This window comes from Octodon degus, unplaced genomic scaffold, assembly GCF_000260255.1.
Source record: "Octodon degus isolate 3935 unplaced genomic scaffold, OctDeg1.0 scaffold00017, whole genome shotgun sequence".
Taxonomy (NCBI): domain Eukaryota; kingdom Metazoa; phylum Chordata; class Mammalia; order Rodentia; family Octodontidae; genus Octodon; species Octodon degus.
The window spans coordinates 399733-415768 of NW_004524593.1; the positions used below are offsets into that span (position 1 = coordinate 399733).

The following is a 16036-nucleotide window of genomic DNA, read 5'->3' on the forward strand; positions in this document are numbered from 1 at the left end:
CCCTCTTCCCCTCAATGACCAGTTCCTGAGCCATGAAAACCCATGAGACTTCTAAAGACATGCTGGTGAGACACGGTGGGCAGCAATTCAGGTTTCTTCTCTTCATTAACATTATATAGGTGTCATTTCTAAGGACTGTGGACTAGAGTAGGCTTTCTTTGATGGATATGTTCTACCTGAGCCTCTACACAACGCATCCAAGCACTATGAGGACCAGTCCTGGTGCCTCCTGTGTACTGAAGAGGCAGCTGTCGGTTCATATGGAGGGGTCTGCTGTTCCTCTCCAAACGGAAAAAAAAAAAATCAGTCTCTGACTTGGGTTAAAAATCTGTGAATTTCTCTTCTGAAATGCTGGAGTGCTAATTGGGAAGGCAGCACATTAAATCATTAGTCATTAATACATCCGCACAAATTAGTTGATCAGGTTACAGGGAGGTGTGAAGGGCCCAAGGGAAAGCTATCATCTTGATGGAGGTGGTGGGGAGTCGCCCAGGAGGGCAGTCTCTGGGTTGTCTTGGGGGCTGAGCGAGACTCTGGCCACTGAGGAGCAACGGAGAACAGGCAGGGGCGCGGGGACAGCCTGGTCACGGCAGGGCGGCTTCAAAAAAATGGTGCTTTCTCTCCGCACTCTCCACGCCCACGCCCACGCGCACACAAGCTCTGCTCACACAGCGCGCTGCTGTCCCTCCAGAGCTTGCAGACAGGGCTTTAGCAAAGGTTGCCTCGCAACCTCCTCAACCTCGCCTATGCCTCTTCTTCAGCCAGGGGGCTGTAACACAGACTTCTTGCCTCTAGGGGTCTCCAGTGACCTGAGCCTTCCAGAGGATGCTGACCTTGCTCTGTAGTCCCTCAGGTCTCCAAATCCCAAAGGATGAAGATTGCTGAATGGGACGGCGCAGTCAGGGTGCTTCCCGGGACCCCAGTACCCGCTGGAATACTGCTCACCCCTGGCCTCCCTCCTGCCTGACGACATATTTATAGTCGGCTAAGAGGCTGGACACGGAGCGATCAGGAGGGAGAACTGAACTGTCCCGCAGTCCCCATGGAGTGCTTTGGCATTGCTATTACTAGCCCTGAAGGGGAGTCCAAGGACTTGCCTGCAGCCCCACGCACGCACTCTCTTCCAGGAAGCGCCTCTTCCTGTGCTGTGGGCGGGCCAGCCAGGAGGAGGTTGCTTGGGCTGAGCAGGCTCAGGAGGCTCGCGATGCTGTAAAAGGCCAGCGGAGACAGGGACAGAGCCCAGTGCCCCCAGTAACCACTTCCTTCTGTGCCTGCAGCTCCACGCTGAGCGCCTGGCCTGCCTTGAGGTTGAGGGTTAGAAGAAGAACTGGATTCAGAAAGAAGGATCATTGCCTGGGTCATGGGATACCTGAGTGTCCAATGAAAATATCTTTGAGTAAAATCTCTCCAAGAAGGAAAGAGTAAACAACTCAGAGAGGCAATATCACTGTGGAACCTGCAGGACCTGGTGGTCTAAGGCAGGTTCTCTAATTCAATTTGTGGCATGAGTTCTAATCCCAACCCTTACTAACCATGAAGTCTTGGGTAGCTGCCTCTTTGTAACTGGTTTTTCTCATCTTCAAAAGGGCAGTGATGACACATACCTCATAGGGAGTTTTTAGAATTGAAGGAAATACACAGCTCGCACATTTCATGTCTGGTACAGTTCCTGGCACACTGCTAGCGTTTATTCATAGACACTGAACTTCATGCATTTTCAATCACTGAGAACAGGCACAACAGCAGTCATTTGTCCTAGCCTCACTGCACGTCACAGATGTGTCTGGGTTGGTGAAGGTCTTGTATTTTATGATCAATTTTAATATGTCCTCTCTTACTTTAGATGAATCACAAGTCTTGCTGTTGAAAGGACTTCTACAGTGCCATGCTTTTCAATGTGTTTTGAACAAACTTTAGATTCCAGGGAGTTTTTGGGGGGATGCATTTTTGGAGAGGTAAAAGAAGTGACAGGCGGCAGCGCTCCAGACCCAGAGGGTTCACAAGCCACAGACGTACATGTGCATATGCTTTATACACTAGGGTTCTAGGAGGGCATTGATTGATCAAAGTCTTCCACTTCCTATTTTTGAAAGGTTGGAAACCACCATGAATATATTCTTATGTAATTCAGGGAAATCATTCCCTCCAATCCTAAGGACACTCATTTATAATTTTATTTGTTCTGAAAGCCTACTTTTTTGAAAATAAAGCACACCTGTATTCAAAAGTGTTGGCACTGGAAAGATTCAGCCCATGCATGCTAGAGACCAGGGATGTATAAAGAACTGCACAAGAAACTGCAGCATTTTTGAAGATGCATTAACAATTGTGACCTGCTCCAGAAATCCCCAAGAGTGAGGTGGAGCAGATGTCCTTACTTGTGCACTAAGGTGCCATTTACCCTGGAGCTGATCCCACTGCACAGCCCAGTGTTGAAAACTGTGGCTTTTGTATCTGATAGACCCGAGGTCAAATCTGAGCTCCGCCACTCTCAGCATGTGAGAACTGGGATGAGGTATTTAATCTCTCCAAACTTCAGTTTTCTTGCCTGTACATGGAAGATAACCATGTGTTACATGATTAAATGAGACAATGTTTAGAAAGCAGTTAGCGTGGTAGCTGGCTAGTGGTATCTACTCCCAGGGATTGTCTGATACACTGGAATGTGGACAGCGCATGCTGAGGCCACCATCCAACCCTCATTGGCCAGAGCTGGATCCCATCATTGTTGTCCTTAGAAATCAGTGTTCACAATGCTTCTGCTGGGTGGGGGGAGGGGAATAAAGTCAGCAATTACCACTTCCTGTATTCTGGTTCTAGGCAGGTACATTGCTGATATGTTTCAGTCATTGTCTCTAAGACAATTAAGTGGGAATACTTAATACTTAGTTCACAGAGGTTGAGAAATCTTGCTAGGGTCACACAGATGGCAAGCAATCAAGAAAGACTTAAAGTACAAGTTCACTGGACCCAGAAGTCAAAGGTCTTTTTCCCCCCACCCATGTGGCTCTCAGAGCTTCCCAGGCTGCAATGCAGAGGGCCTGGAGCACTAGCAAGAGCCCTGAGCCTGACATCGGCTCCACTGGGCTTTGCCTGCCTTCATTTCATTCTGCAAGACAGGAGTGGGACTTCATAGGTTGGAATGAAAGTTAAATGAGATAGTACAAGGAAAATTGAATGTAGTATAATTTTTATCATAAAGTAGGTTTGCAATATATATTAAATATGTATGAACTTGCTCCACTTAAGTTTCATCTGCTCTCCAAATCACTTTTTATGATGAGAAATATTCATACCTTTCATGGTATGTGAAGATATATATGGTGTGCAAATACATGCAAATATACATGTGCTTTGGACATGTGCATCTTTTTTTTTTTTTTTTTTTTTTGGTACCTGGGATTGAACTCAGGACCTTGCCCTTGCTATGAGGTGCTTATGCCACTGAGCTATCTCCCTGGCCCTATAAATGTACATGTGTATCTGTGTGCTATTTACAAAGTTGTAGAGCAAGCTGCCATCCTGCACACTGTCTGCATCTCAAAAACAGCCCTTCTTTGTGCCCCTCCACTATCAAATTCCCATTTCTCCCTCCAGTCCGATTCACTTCTCATCTTGTTAAAAAATAATTTTCTTTCCCCTTTTGCTCCTGCCTCTAGGTTGTCTCCTGTCTTTTTGCTGTGCCTGTGCCTGTCACTTCACTAAGGTTCTGAGTGACACGTTGTTCACAGGAGAGAAGTGAAATAAAGTGGTCTGGCAAAGCAGTGGTGTGTGTGTGTGTGTGTGTGTGTGTGCGTGTGTGTGTGTGTGTGCATGCACACACCCTCTACTTTTGTCAAAAGCAGCAAACTGGACACCTTGTGAGAGACATCTTCACCCAGAAAAACAAGAGGGAAAAGTGCACCAGTGGGCCAAGGTTGGGGAAGCTTGGGACTCTTTGATGCTTCCCAAGTCCACTGAGGACTGAGTTTGATGCCTCCAGAGCAAGTGGAGTACAGCATGGCAGCTAGAGTCCTAGTTACAGACTTAGCAATTCTTCTCTTTAGCCCTCTGGCTTCAGCCGCATTCTGTATTATGATTCAGCCATACCTCCATTTCTCCATTGACAAATCTTGACTTAAATATTACTTCGTCTAAAGGATTTTCTCTGACCACTGTCTTAATCACTCTCTTCCATAGAACCCTATTTTATATTCTCCATTAACATCACTTGCAGTTGAATTTATTTATTTGCCTACATCGTTATGCTCGTGGATAGCACAGTAATAAAAAAATAAGGGCTCAGGATTTAAACTGGATTAGAATGCTACCTCGCACACTTACTAGCTGTGTGACTTTGGGCATGTATTTAACCTCTCTGAACCTCCAACTTGTCACCTATAAAATGAGAATCATAAGACTATTTACTTTATAAAACCATGAAGGTAGAGTTAATGTGTATGAAATTTCCAACATAGTACCCTAACACTTAAGTACTATTATAGCAGGGCATCTTCCGCTAGCATAGAAACCACCTGATAGCAGTGCTTTGATCTGTGTTGTTTCCTGATGATTCCCCTGTGAAGAATGGAAGCCTGCATACTCATAATCACATATTCAATACAACCAACACATATGTGTCTGGAACCCCCGATCTCAAGCCCACTGCCTAGTGGAGATGGCCCCATCAACAAATCACTTCATGGTGGTTGGTGCAGTGCTCAGAGTCTGAGCTCCATGTGTGGGAGTGTGGAGGAGGAAGCAATTCTGTCTCAGAGTCTTAAAGAAGCCTTCAAAGAAGAGATACTATTTACAGAGGCTGGAAGCCCAGCAACCCTTTAGAAAACAGAGACCAAGAGGAAGCAGGTTCTGCAGTAAATAACACAGCCCTCTACCTGGTCTGGAACAAGAGGGAGCACACATTCTTTGAAGTGGCTGTAGGGACAAGAGTAAGGTGGGAGAGAGGTACAAAGGGGCTGGAGAACTAGCTCAGGAAGGACCTCTTTTGGGCCAGGCTATGAAATCTGAATTTCATTCCCACAGTAGTGAGGAGTCACTGGAGATTTACAACAATAGAAGAAGCATCATTAGATTTGCCAGTGTGAAATATCACCCTGACTCTGGGAAAAGGAGAGTGAACTGGTTAGTCTTCAAGACAGGAAGCAGCGAGAGCGAATGCTGGGAAGGACCGGGCTAAAGGCTGGAACCCGACACTGGCAAATGGCAGGAGGGGTGAGAGGACCTTGTGCACTGAGCAATCATCAGATGCAACCCCTTGGGCAGAGCCAGAGACTGAGTTTTGGGGCTGCATGAGAGGATCTGGAACTCAGGGAGCCTCATTTCTTGATGCCTCTGGGAGTCTGGCTGTGCTATGAACCAATTGGGATTTTGGGGAAAGTGTTGGCTTGGGGTTTAAAGTGAATGCGTGATCTCCAAGTCCAGCTCTGGACTTGTGACCTTAGGGTATCAAACTGAGAGCCTTTAGACCTTTATTAGGAAAGGGGCTAGCGTTTTTTGGCATCCACAGTGTACCTAGAGCTATGTTTGTCCTCTTGTGTATTTTCTCTTTTTTAAAAGATGAAAGTAATCTTTTGAGTGATGGAACATTATTACCTTTATTTTTGTAGGTGCTGATACTGAACATCAGAGAAGCAATGATAGCTTTTTTTGGGGGGGGGTGGGGAAGGTCTACAAGGTGATCAGGATCTTACTACTAGATCGGACTCCTAGTGATCTGCCTGTTTATAGTGTCCCAAGAGCTGGGATTACAGGCGTGCACCACCACCCCCAGTCCCCCAGTGTGCCCTGGGGGCAGGGCCGGCAAGGCAGGCCTGGGGATCAAACCCCCAGCCCCTGTGCTTATGTGCAGGCACTTTAATTCACTGAGCTAGCTGGCCAGCCCTAATGATCACTCTTTCACATGGTTAACATTTTAGATCCTTAAGGAGATTGGTGTGATTAAGCAAGACTGAACAAAGTGCCCAGCCAGAGAAGGCTTAACAATTAGGGTAGTAGAGGTAATTTGGAGGGGGGTCACAGAAACCCTTGAGCAGAGATAATAACTGCCCTGCAGTGATATGGTGAGAATCAGCTGCTGAGGCACCTGTGAACTGTAGCATGCCGAGCTACTCTGAGGTCAACATGGGGCCCTACCTTATTGCCCTGCCTAACAATAATGACAATAATAAATGAGTTATAACCTTCAAATCATAATTATTAAATAAAATTAAATCATAATTCTTTCCATATTCTTCTCACTATTAGTTAGACAAAATAATGTTTAACTCATAGCAGTGGCATTTCTTTCTGTCCACTGTAGAATTATCATATCTGATTTGAAGAAAGAATGGTCATAATGTAGTAGAAATGCAAAAGAAGATTTAAAAAAAATCAAACATTCATCTGATTTCTACTGTTAAGGTCTCACACTTTGGGATGAAACCCTAAAGGTCAGTTACTTGGGTATTTCTACTGTCAGGCAGAATCTCAAAAATATTAGCATAAATCTCCAGGCCTCTCACCTGCTTCTTCTTTGAGAGCTACAATGCTTTGCAAAGGAGCAGGGTTGAATCACAGTTAATAAGGTCCTTCCTCAATAAATATAGGCCAAGGAACATGCTTTGCACCCTCCTTGACTTTAAATTTCAGAAATACATGCTCAGAAGCTCACTCTGGGCTACACTTGGCCTCTGCCTCCACATTCTCTCTTTTTATGTCTCTGGCTCCTCTTGTCTCATGCCCTTGCCCTTTCTCTCCATTAACCTGTCACTATTCTACAGGGCCTAGACCAAAAGAAATAATTAGTTCAAAAGAAATAATTAACTTTCCTAGTAGACATGTTGAAAAATTAAAAGAAATGCATGGAACTACTTTTAATGTATTTTATATATCCCAGTATATTCAGAATATTGTCACTGAACATAATCAACATAAATAATTATTGCAGAGATATGTTGCATTCTTTTTTGAAAACTAAACTTTGAAATTTAGCATATATTTTTACATGAATGGCACATATTTCCAGTGCTTAAGAGCCAGCTGTTGAGGCCGGCGAGATAGCTCATCGGTCTAAAGTGCCTGCTTAGGTCAGCTTAGGCAGGTGCAGGGGACTGAGGTTCAATCCCAGGCACTACATGCTGCACCAGCCCAGCCCTCAGGGTGGGCTGAGCTGGCCAAAAAGAAAAAACAAAAATACAACCTCAAAAGCCAGCTATTTTGAGCAGCTACCATATTGGATAGCACTGGTTAGAGCCCTGGCCTGTGCAGTATCAACTTGTTGCTCCAGCCCAGCATTGCAGATGTATTTGCACTTTGTATGAGGCTCAGAAAAGGATGATGAGATTAGGTATTAAAGATTTCATAATAATGGTGCTGCTCAACTTTATTTCCCTCTGCATAGCAGCATGACAATATAAAGAGGGGTCAGTCTGCCCCTCATTGATCAGACAAAGCCAACCCATTGCAGCTTGCAGGCTGAAGCATAACTAAACTGTCTCTCACTTCTTTCCCAAACAGGACACACCTTAATCCACAACAACCAATCACATAACCATGTGCTTGTCCTTCTTTTCTACCTCGGCCCCTAAAGATGCTCATGACTGCACCCAAAGAGCAAAGGAAAAAGGTGTCATACCCACAGCCCAGCTGTATGGTAATTTGACACAGGAAATAAGGGGGATAGCAAGGTTTGGGGCAGGATTTTCCAGGGAAATGTCCCTGGCCCTGTTCCCAGAATGAACTCCAGGGGCAAAAGCACACTCTATACCTTGACTTCAGGTATAGTACAACTTTAGGCAAGTCATTCTTCTCTCATGCCCAGTACGAACTTCCTGTCTTGTAAGACGGGGGCCACTCAGGCCATTACTTGAATAGGAGCCTGAAGAGAAGCTTGAATACACAGCCTGAATAGAAGTCTCAAATTAAGTGAATTAAGTGAAGCCCAAAGAACTGAGTGGCTGTGTTTCCAGGCCTCTCACAGGACCCAGGTTGTGCCTGATCTTTCCCCTGGAGAGAAGCCCACTGCTGGAACCTAAGTGTGTGGCTGGCCAGCCACAGGCTGCCCTGGTGGGCCACAGCCCTCAGCCTTTCAAGCCGTTTCCCAGGTTGGCAGGCTGCCGCTCTCGCTCCTGCTCAGCTGAGCAATCACAGTGCCCTGTGGTACAGCTGCGGGCAATACCACACCCCATCTCCTCCTGCTTTTTTGTGGTATCTTCCTTTGTGACTGCTATGGGATATGTTTTATTAAAGGGGAAAGAGAAGGGGAGACAAGAGGTTATATACATGGGCATGCTCAAGAATCTTAAGCTTGAAAATATTCTGCTCAATGCAAAATGCCTAAAGGCTTTGGCATTTTGCCGGCTCTAAGTAAACCCCAAGAGGAACATTTGGGTGGGGAAATAGGAAATGGAGGAAAATCAAAGCTCTCTTCAGAGATTCTGATTTTAAAATATGAGATTTTCTCATGTTCTCTTGAAACTTGCCTGCTTTGCCTCAATATCCTCATTCCAATTTTTGGATACAATGTTGATAAGCTCTCTGACCTTGAACAGTATTTTCCCATTGTGTATAGATCAGACTTGAGGACCAATAGAGGGCCAGATAATTTCCAATGGCTCAGGAGATTCCTAACATTTCAGATCCCTCTGTCTGGGTCTCAGGGAAACTTTCTCTAAGCCAATACATGTCCAAAATGTTAAACCAGATATATAGTATGTCCAGGTAGCCAGAGCAGCAGTGGCTCAGGAAGATTATGGGGAATCATGCATGCTTTGGAGTGTCCAGCCTCCCCACCAGGTTTTAGTTAGTGTGTCTACCAGCTAGAGCCCCTCTCTCCCTACCCACACCAACCCCACCCCATTGCCCATGGCTCCATTCAGATTCTCCCTCTTTTGAATACTAACAGCTCTTGATATCTGTAGAAATCAATTGTAGGTTTCTTGGGTCAGCTTTTTGATTTCTTGTGTATTGGACTATTCTGTAGAATGTCTATTATCATGTTCCCTGTCCCAGAGGTAAGCTGATTTTTTTCTCACTAGACTAAAAGATCCTTGAGACCCAATGCTCATAAGACTTTTATCCCTCACTATCCTTAGGTTGGTGCCAGCAGAGAAACCATGGGTCACTAAAACCTTCCAGCTTTGTAAAGTATTGAAAAGCTAAATCAAAGCCCAATTGCTAATATTAAAACATGCCTGAAAAGGAGCCAATAGACACTGGGTTTCGTTCAGGAGCACTACAAACCAGATCCCATTCCATGGCTTCTCTTCATTGCTGTGTGACCCAATGCAAAGCAGGTGTTCATTCTGAGGTTCTCTGCCCTCCCTTTTCAAAGAAGAAGGCTAGAGTCACTCCAGCTCTACTTTTCAGGGTAATCAAAGATAAATGAGACAATAAGCGATGTGAGGATTACTTAGAAGAGTTCTGTGAAATGCTCTCTGCTCTTTGGAAAAGGACGTCTTTAAAAAATCTATACAAGATCTTATTATTTAAAAAAAAAAATGAAAGAACCAAATAGACAAAAATGCAAGGCACAGGATTTTGTTAAACACTAACCAGGAAACCTCAACTGCAGGAACCCAGTCAGCAGAAAGTACCCATGCAGATGTCTCCAGTCTCTCCAGATTACCTCTTGTTTATGAGCCAGAGAGGGATTTTGGAACATCCTCTCTGAGGGGATCTCTGTTAGTGATGCTCCCCAGTGGCTAGGCTGTGCCTTGGGGAAGGGGATCAGGAGGAGCTGATGACGCAGGGATGCTCTATGCCCTCTGGCCTTGCTCAGTAAACAACCAGTCAGGAGGCCAGAAAGGAACACCCAGAAGATGAGCTCAAAGATCCAGCATAGAAATTATTCCCCTCCTCAAGACCAGCTTGCTGCTAGCAGGCCAGGAAACTTCTGCCCTCCCCAGCCCTTCCAGCCCCACCTCCTTTCTTGTTTCTACACTGCAGCACACATCACTTCATTCAGAGAGAAAAAACCAGCTCCATTTTTGGTGAGGAAAGGGAAACAAGAGTCAAGAATGCCTCTGTCTTCTCCATGACTGCAGCCCAGCTGTCAAAATCCTTAGAGCCAGCTGCTCTCCAACAGGGAAGACTACGGTTTGACATTTGTTTCCTTACTTCCAAATATTTCTTAGTATTCATGCTCTGCCTCTTTTGAGATCATATCCTCCCTCAAAGAAGCAAGCGTGCATCTTTTCTGGGAGTAGGCAGTGACTATGATAGGGTAAGACAGGATCCTTGTGGCAGCATCGCTTGGTCCTGTCCTCAGTGCTGTCAAGCAACTTACTTTGGGTGAAAGGGAACTCCAGAGGGTCAGGCCTTAAACAAATAACATACAATAAGTGTGTGAAGTCAAGAGGGAATACACGCAAACTCCAGCCTCACTTGGCTGTGGCCTGATGGCATCAGACTACCCTGGAGGGGATTTGGTAAAATACTTTAACTGCTTAGTTAATCGTGATATTGCATGTCTTCCAAAGAGCATGCCAGAAAGAAACACAGAATCATTTCAACACTTACCTGTGTACATGGCTGGACAAGGACAGAGGCAGAAATACTTGGCTGACAATATACTTTTATCTTTTGTATTCATCTGTACTGACGTATCACTGTCCCTACTGGATAAGGCCAGCTTGCCTGGCTGCAAGCATGTCCTCTTATAATTATTAGCCTTTTAACAAAACATTCGTTACTGCTTAGGGCACCCTGCTCCCAGGGCTAGAAAGAGCATACACACAGTTCTTTACAAAGGGGTCTGTTCAATCATGTTACAGTGCATTAGCTTGATTATCAGTTAATATTTGGCTTAGGTCTATATACCCTGGATAAATATGTACCATGCAGAAGACTGCTTGGTGAGGAGAAAACTCCTCTGGGCTAGAACTATAGCTCACAAGTTCACGCTCCAGCATCCATGGCCTGGGCTGGGTGCTGTACACGCTTGCTTCTTCCGTGGGAAGCCAGCTTCCTGCCTATAGCTGTAAGCACAAGCACACACACACACACACACACACACACACACACACACACACACACCCCACAGGCAGCATTTGACTGCCTCTCCAGATGATCACAGAAGCAGGGAGAGAGATGTGTTAGATGATACCAAAATATCCTTCCCTTCAGTACAGGAATATTCCTTCCCAGTGTCTCAAGTGCTCCCACAAGCTCAACCCAATCACTGGGGCTTCTGCCTCCACCTGGGAGAGACTATTTGCACCCTATAAGGTGTGCTCTTTGGAAATTGTTTTCCTCTGGACTGCATGTGCACGGGGAAACGCAACTGGCCTCCAAAGACATGCTGTGGGGATCCATGAACATGTGAATACAGATGTATTATGCATCACCACCTCAGCTCTTTAGGATCTTCGCCAAACACAGTGAACCTCATACAGTTCAGTCCAGCATCTCCTCAGCAGGCAAAAGTCCTTCCCATCTTATGCAATTATGCAGCCCGATTGGGTTTTCCGATGCTAATGGGAGTTGCACTAACTTTGAGGACTTAAACCAAGCAAAAGCAATATAGGTCAGGCAGCGTGCCCAAGCTGAGTGACAGCCATGCAACACCAGGAGACAAAATCAGAGCGATCTCCAATCAAACCCAAAGTCCACAGCTTAGCTCAGAGAGAGACAGAAACTAAGTGGAATCCTTCCCTTCGCCAGGCGCCAGAGCAAGAGGGTTGAATATGCAAGCAGAAGGACCCATTTCCCAATGGACTCAGCAAAAAGGAAAAGGAAAAGGGGAAACCAGGAACCCCCTGCACTGTTACCTTGAATCCTTGCAAGAGCCCTCTTGGGTATCAGCTGCTCCTCAAACCTCCAACGACCGGGAGGAGCTTCCTGAAACATCCCAGGTTTGTGTGCAGCATCTCCGGTGGCAGGTTTCCAAAGTTTTTTTACTTCATGGTTTCTTGTGGCTCTTCCTCATGTGGGGACACGCGAAAGCCTCCCCCTCCGCGCGCGAGAGGGAATGGTTGTCTCTTTTCAAAATCCCCTGCTCTCCGCTGGCGGTTGCTGCCGCCCTCGCCGCCGCCTCAGACCACTTGCCCGCTGCCTTCCCGCGGAGCGGCGCGCAGCCCCGAGGGCCCGAGCATCTCGGAAGTGAGGCTTCGGCTCTGGGCCGGGAGCGCGCGGGGTGAGAGAGCGGAGGAAAGTAGTAACCCAGCAAGGGGAGTCCCTCCTTGTCCCTGCACCGAGGAGAAACCCAAGATCTTGCCTTCCTTCGAACTCTGAGGAGACTCACTCGCCCCCTCTGGGATCCGAAACCAGAACCTGGCACCCGGGCAAAGACCGTTCCCCCGGCTCCCCTGCTTCCTCGGCTGCCCGCGGAGCTGCTGGTGCTCTAGGCGCTAACGGCAGGTGCATTTCCCCGGACAAGTCCTCTCGGGAGCCTCCACGATCCGCGGAGGCGCTGCCACAGAAGCCGCGAGCAGCTGGCGAGGCTGGCGGATTCCGTCCCAGGCTGCAGCCGGCGCGTGCCCGCTCCACTCCGCACTCCGTACCGAAGCGGTGTCACCTGCAGACTCAGACACCAGATGAGTGTCTTAAGATAACAATGATGCCCTGCCTGCTTCTCTCTAGCTTTCTTATGCACGTAGGCCGGCAGCCAATAGGACAGAGCGCCACACTCTCCGCGGGTTCCTATTGGCTGGAGGCATGGCAGGTGGGCGGGCTCTGAGTCCCACTGCTCTCTCCTTTGGTTAGCAGGCGGCCTGGGGTACCAGCTCCGTGTTAACCCTCTCAGCCAGGCAGCACGGAGTTTTTTTGCTGTGGCATAGGAAGCCATCAATACATTCGAGTCTGGGGGTGGAGACTGGAGTTCATCAGGTTTACAGAGTATAAGAAAGCCAAAGAACAAGAAGTAGCTGGGGAACCAAGTACATTTTATTTCTCATCTTCCTGATTTACAGTGATCATTTGTCCCTTCCCATTTTGTTTGCTGCTTACAGTGGTCCTCCTGGGGCTGAGGACCCTTTGAGCCATTTTCTTCTAATTGGAGACTTCATCCCGTGGTTGTTATGTTGTTGTTTTTTTCTTTCTCCTAAACAACTTAATTAGAAATAAGCTGCAAAGTAAGACACTGAGACATAGTACACACACACACACACACACACACACACACACACACACTTCAGAGATAGAAGGGAAGAGAAAAGGAAGCAAAATATAGCAGCAACTCAGTGGAAAGATGGCTAGGGAAAGAAACAGATTTAGAGAGGAGGCTGGACAATTAAATTAAGAAACATGCTGCCCCCACACCAGGACTCCAAAGACAAAAGAAAGAGAAGAGCTTGAGGGTCCTAGGGAGACACTGAAGAGAAAAAAAAAAATATTTGCTTCCAAAAAAGTTAATTGTTTTGCCTGTGGTGTTTTCTTTCTGTGTATCTCCTTTCACTTCAGTGGGTGCCAGGAAGAGGAATTTGGTTTTTAACAGAAAACTAGAATAGTCAGAACAGGATCAGCCTTGTTTCTGTGAAGCAGGTGCTCTTGCTGTGTATGAATTGAGAGGGAAGGAGACACAGAGGGAGAGAGGGAGGGAGGGAAGGAGAAAAGGAGAGAGGGATAGAAGGAAAGTGGAAGGGAGAGAGAGGAGAGCAGGAAAAGGGAAAGGAAGAACATGTTAACTTTGGGGTTAAAGAATATAAATTACATATTTTGATGTTTTAAAGAAAGTGCAAAGCAAATATGTCCCACTAACCAGTATATGTGCTAAATTTTGGCAACAACATGGAAGGGTCCTGGTGACAAAAAAGTCCAAAACAGCAGAGGAGCTGGGCATTGGGACTGAGCAAAACACTTGGGTGCATCCCATAAAGTCATGTGATGGGGGAACGAGGAGAGAATATCCACTCAGCATATAGTCCCACTTTAATTTCTTTAAAGGAAGAGCAACAGCAGAGATTATTTTCCAAAGACCTAGAAAAAATAAAACAACGAAGAGGCCAGTGAATGTCAAGTTAATGCCCATCTAGATTATCTAAAAACCGTACCCAGATGTATGAATAGGGGAATCAGCAATAGCATCTTTTCATTTTCATCTATACCTGATTTTAACCTGTATTTTTTCCTGTGGCCGTTACACATATTGAGCATTTCTTCTGCATGCTACAGGTATCTGTTTGCCTATGCTATAGAACATGCCAGAGAATGGTCATCCTACAGGGCCTCCAGCTCTTCATCTGTGATGAAATAAATAAGTGAAGCAGTGAAAGTCTACATCTATTGTTGCCCAACTGCTGAGTTATTTACTCCTGTCATTTCAAGAGACAAAGGCCCACTGATTTGTCTCAAGTAATAAGACACTGTATGTCACTGTAGAATAACATAAGGGAGTAAGTAAGTGGTGTGAGGAGTTGGTCCCGAGAATATCAATTATAAGGGAAGGACAGTTAATTAAAAAAAAAACATTTCTAAAGGGGAAAAGAATAGAGTTGGAAGGTATGAAAGCAACCTGCAAAGGAAAAATTACCTTGCTTTCTTCTACTATGGCATTCTCAACCATGTAACTCAAATGTAATGAATTAAAAACATACACTAAAAAGTCTAATCATGTATAGTTTGGTATTTGCTTATTCATGTGCTCATATTACCACTACCCACATCACTTCTCGGACTTTGAGAGACATACTCCTGACATTTCCCAGTCAGAACCCTCCACCCTCAGTGATAACTACTCTCCTGACTCTTGTCACTAAAGATTACTGTTATCTGATCATAAGTTTTATCCACAGGGAAAATTAGAGTATGTATTCTTTTGTATCATGTTTCTTTCACTCATCTTTATGCCTAGGAGAGTCACTCATGAAGTTGTTGTACTTTTTACAATGGTTGTGTAGTATTCCATTGCATGACTACATAGCATTCTCCTATTTATAAATATTTAAACTATCTTTTTTGTTGTTTATTATGCATACTGCTAAGGATGTTCCTGTACTTAACTTTTGCATATGTATGACTCATTTCTCTTGAGGTAAGCACCAAAGAGTATAAATCATTGAATTTACTATGGGCTACTACAGTGGAGCAAATCTTGTGAAGACAAATCTCAAGTCTGCTTTCTGCTTTAAATAGTTCAGTGACATGATGGTGGCAAACGCTGTCACTACTGAGCAATGAAATATTTCAGAGGCTCTGCGAAGGAAGCATGTGCCTTCCTCATAACCACGTTAAAATTATGCATTATTATTTCTATTTGTAAGTAAAATAGTGAATGAAAGATTCTGTATTTGGAAATAGACTTTGGAGGTGTGTGTGTGTGTGTGTGTGTGTGTGTGTGTGTGTGAGCACAACTGAGTGCTCAGTGAGGGGAACTGAGAAAGGTGATGGAAATTCTTATTACAAAATGAAGGTGAAGATTAGTCTGAAATGATGGACAATCTGACAAATGAAGAGGAATACATTCCAAGCATATGGAATAACAGAGGTGGAGTGAAAACTGAAAAACAGGAAGTGGGCTTCACTTGCTGTCATGGGATGTGTGTGTGTGTGTGTGTGTGTGTGTGTGTGTGTGTGTGTGTCTGTGTGCGTGCACACACATTGGGTAGGGGAGGGATGCAACACAGTGACAATCTAGGGGTTTAAAGAGTATGAGATTTAGTGTCTTCAGATTTCTGAACCATGGTGCTTGATTTCAAGTTTGTACTATAAGAAAAACTAGACAGACAGACACAAGGAAAGCAAGATCAAGCTAGCATCCGTTCATAGAATTGGCTGATGTTAGGAAAAGTTATCAAAAGCTATTGTAAGAGTCGCAGGAGGAAACTGTTGTTTAGAAACAGGAAGGTTGACCTAAGGAAGAAAGTCTGGATTGAAGACAACAGAACTTGCTATTTTATAGTGTTTTCTAAAATGTAAATATTTGCAAATACATTGTCCATGGTCCATGAGGTAGGCAGAGATGATGGAAAACATTTTATTGATCAGAAAGTAGACAATAACAATGGCCGCACTCACTTTCAAGTACGAACATTAGGGGGTGAGACAATGATTGCTTCAGCACACCACAGGCCTAAGGGTGGCGATCAGACGCGTGCATTTACTTTCCCACTCCATCTCATTT

The 16036-nt window shown here is 45.2% G+C and overlaps 1 protein-coding gene across 1 annotated transcript in view; it reads right to left on the minus strand.

Moving 5' to 3' along the window:
- The window catches only part of Brinp2 (BMP/retinoic acid inducible neural specific 2), a 96807-nt gene extending 84734 nt beyond the window's left edge, over positions 1-12073 (minus strand). Inside the window, exon 1 of the mRNA XM_004626774.2 lies at positions 11748-12073. The gene's annotated coding sequence lies outside the window, so the exon portion shown is untranslated. The remainder of the gene's footprint in view (positions 1-11747) is intronic.
- Positions 12074-16036: the final 3963 nt, after the last annotated feature.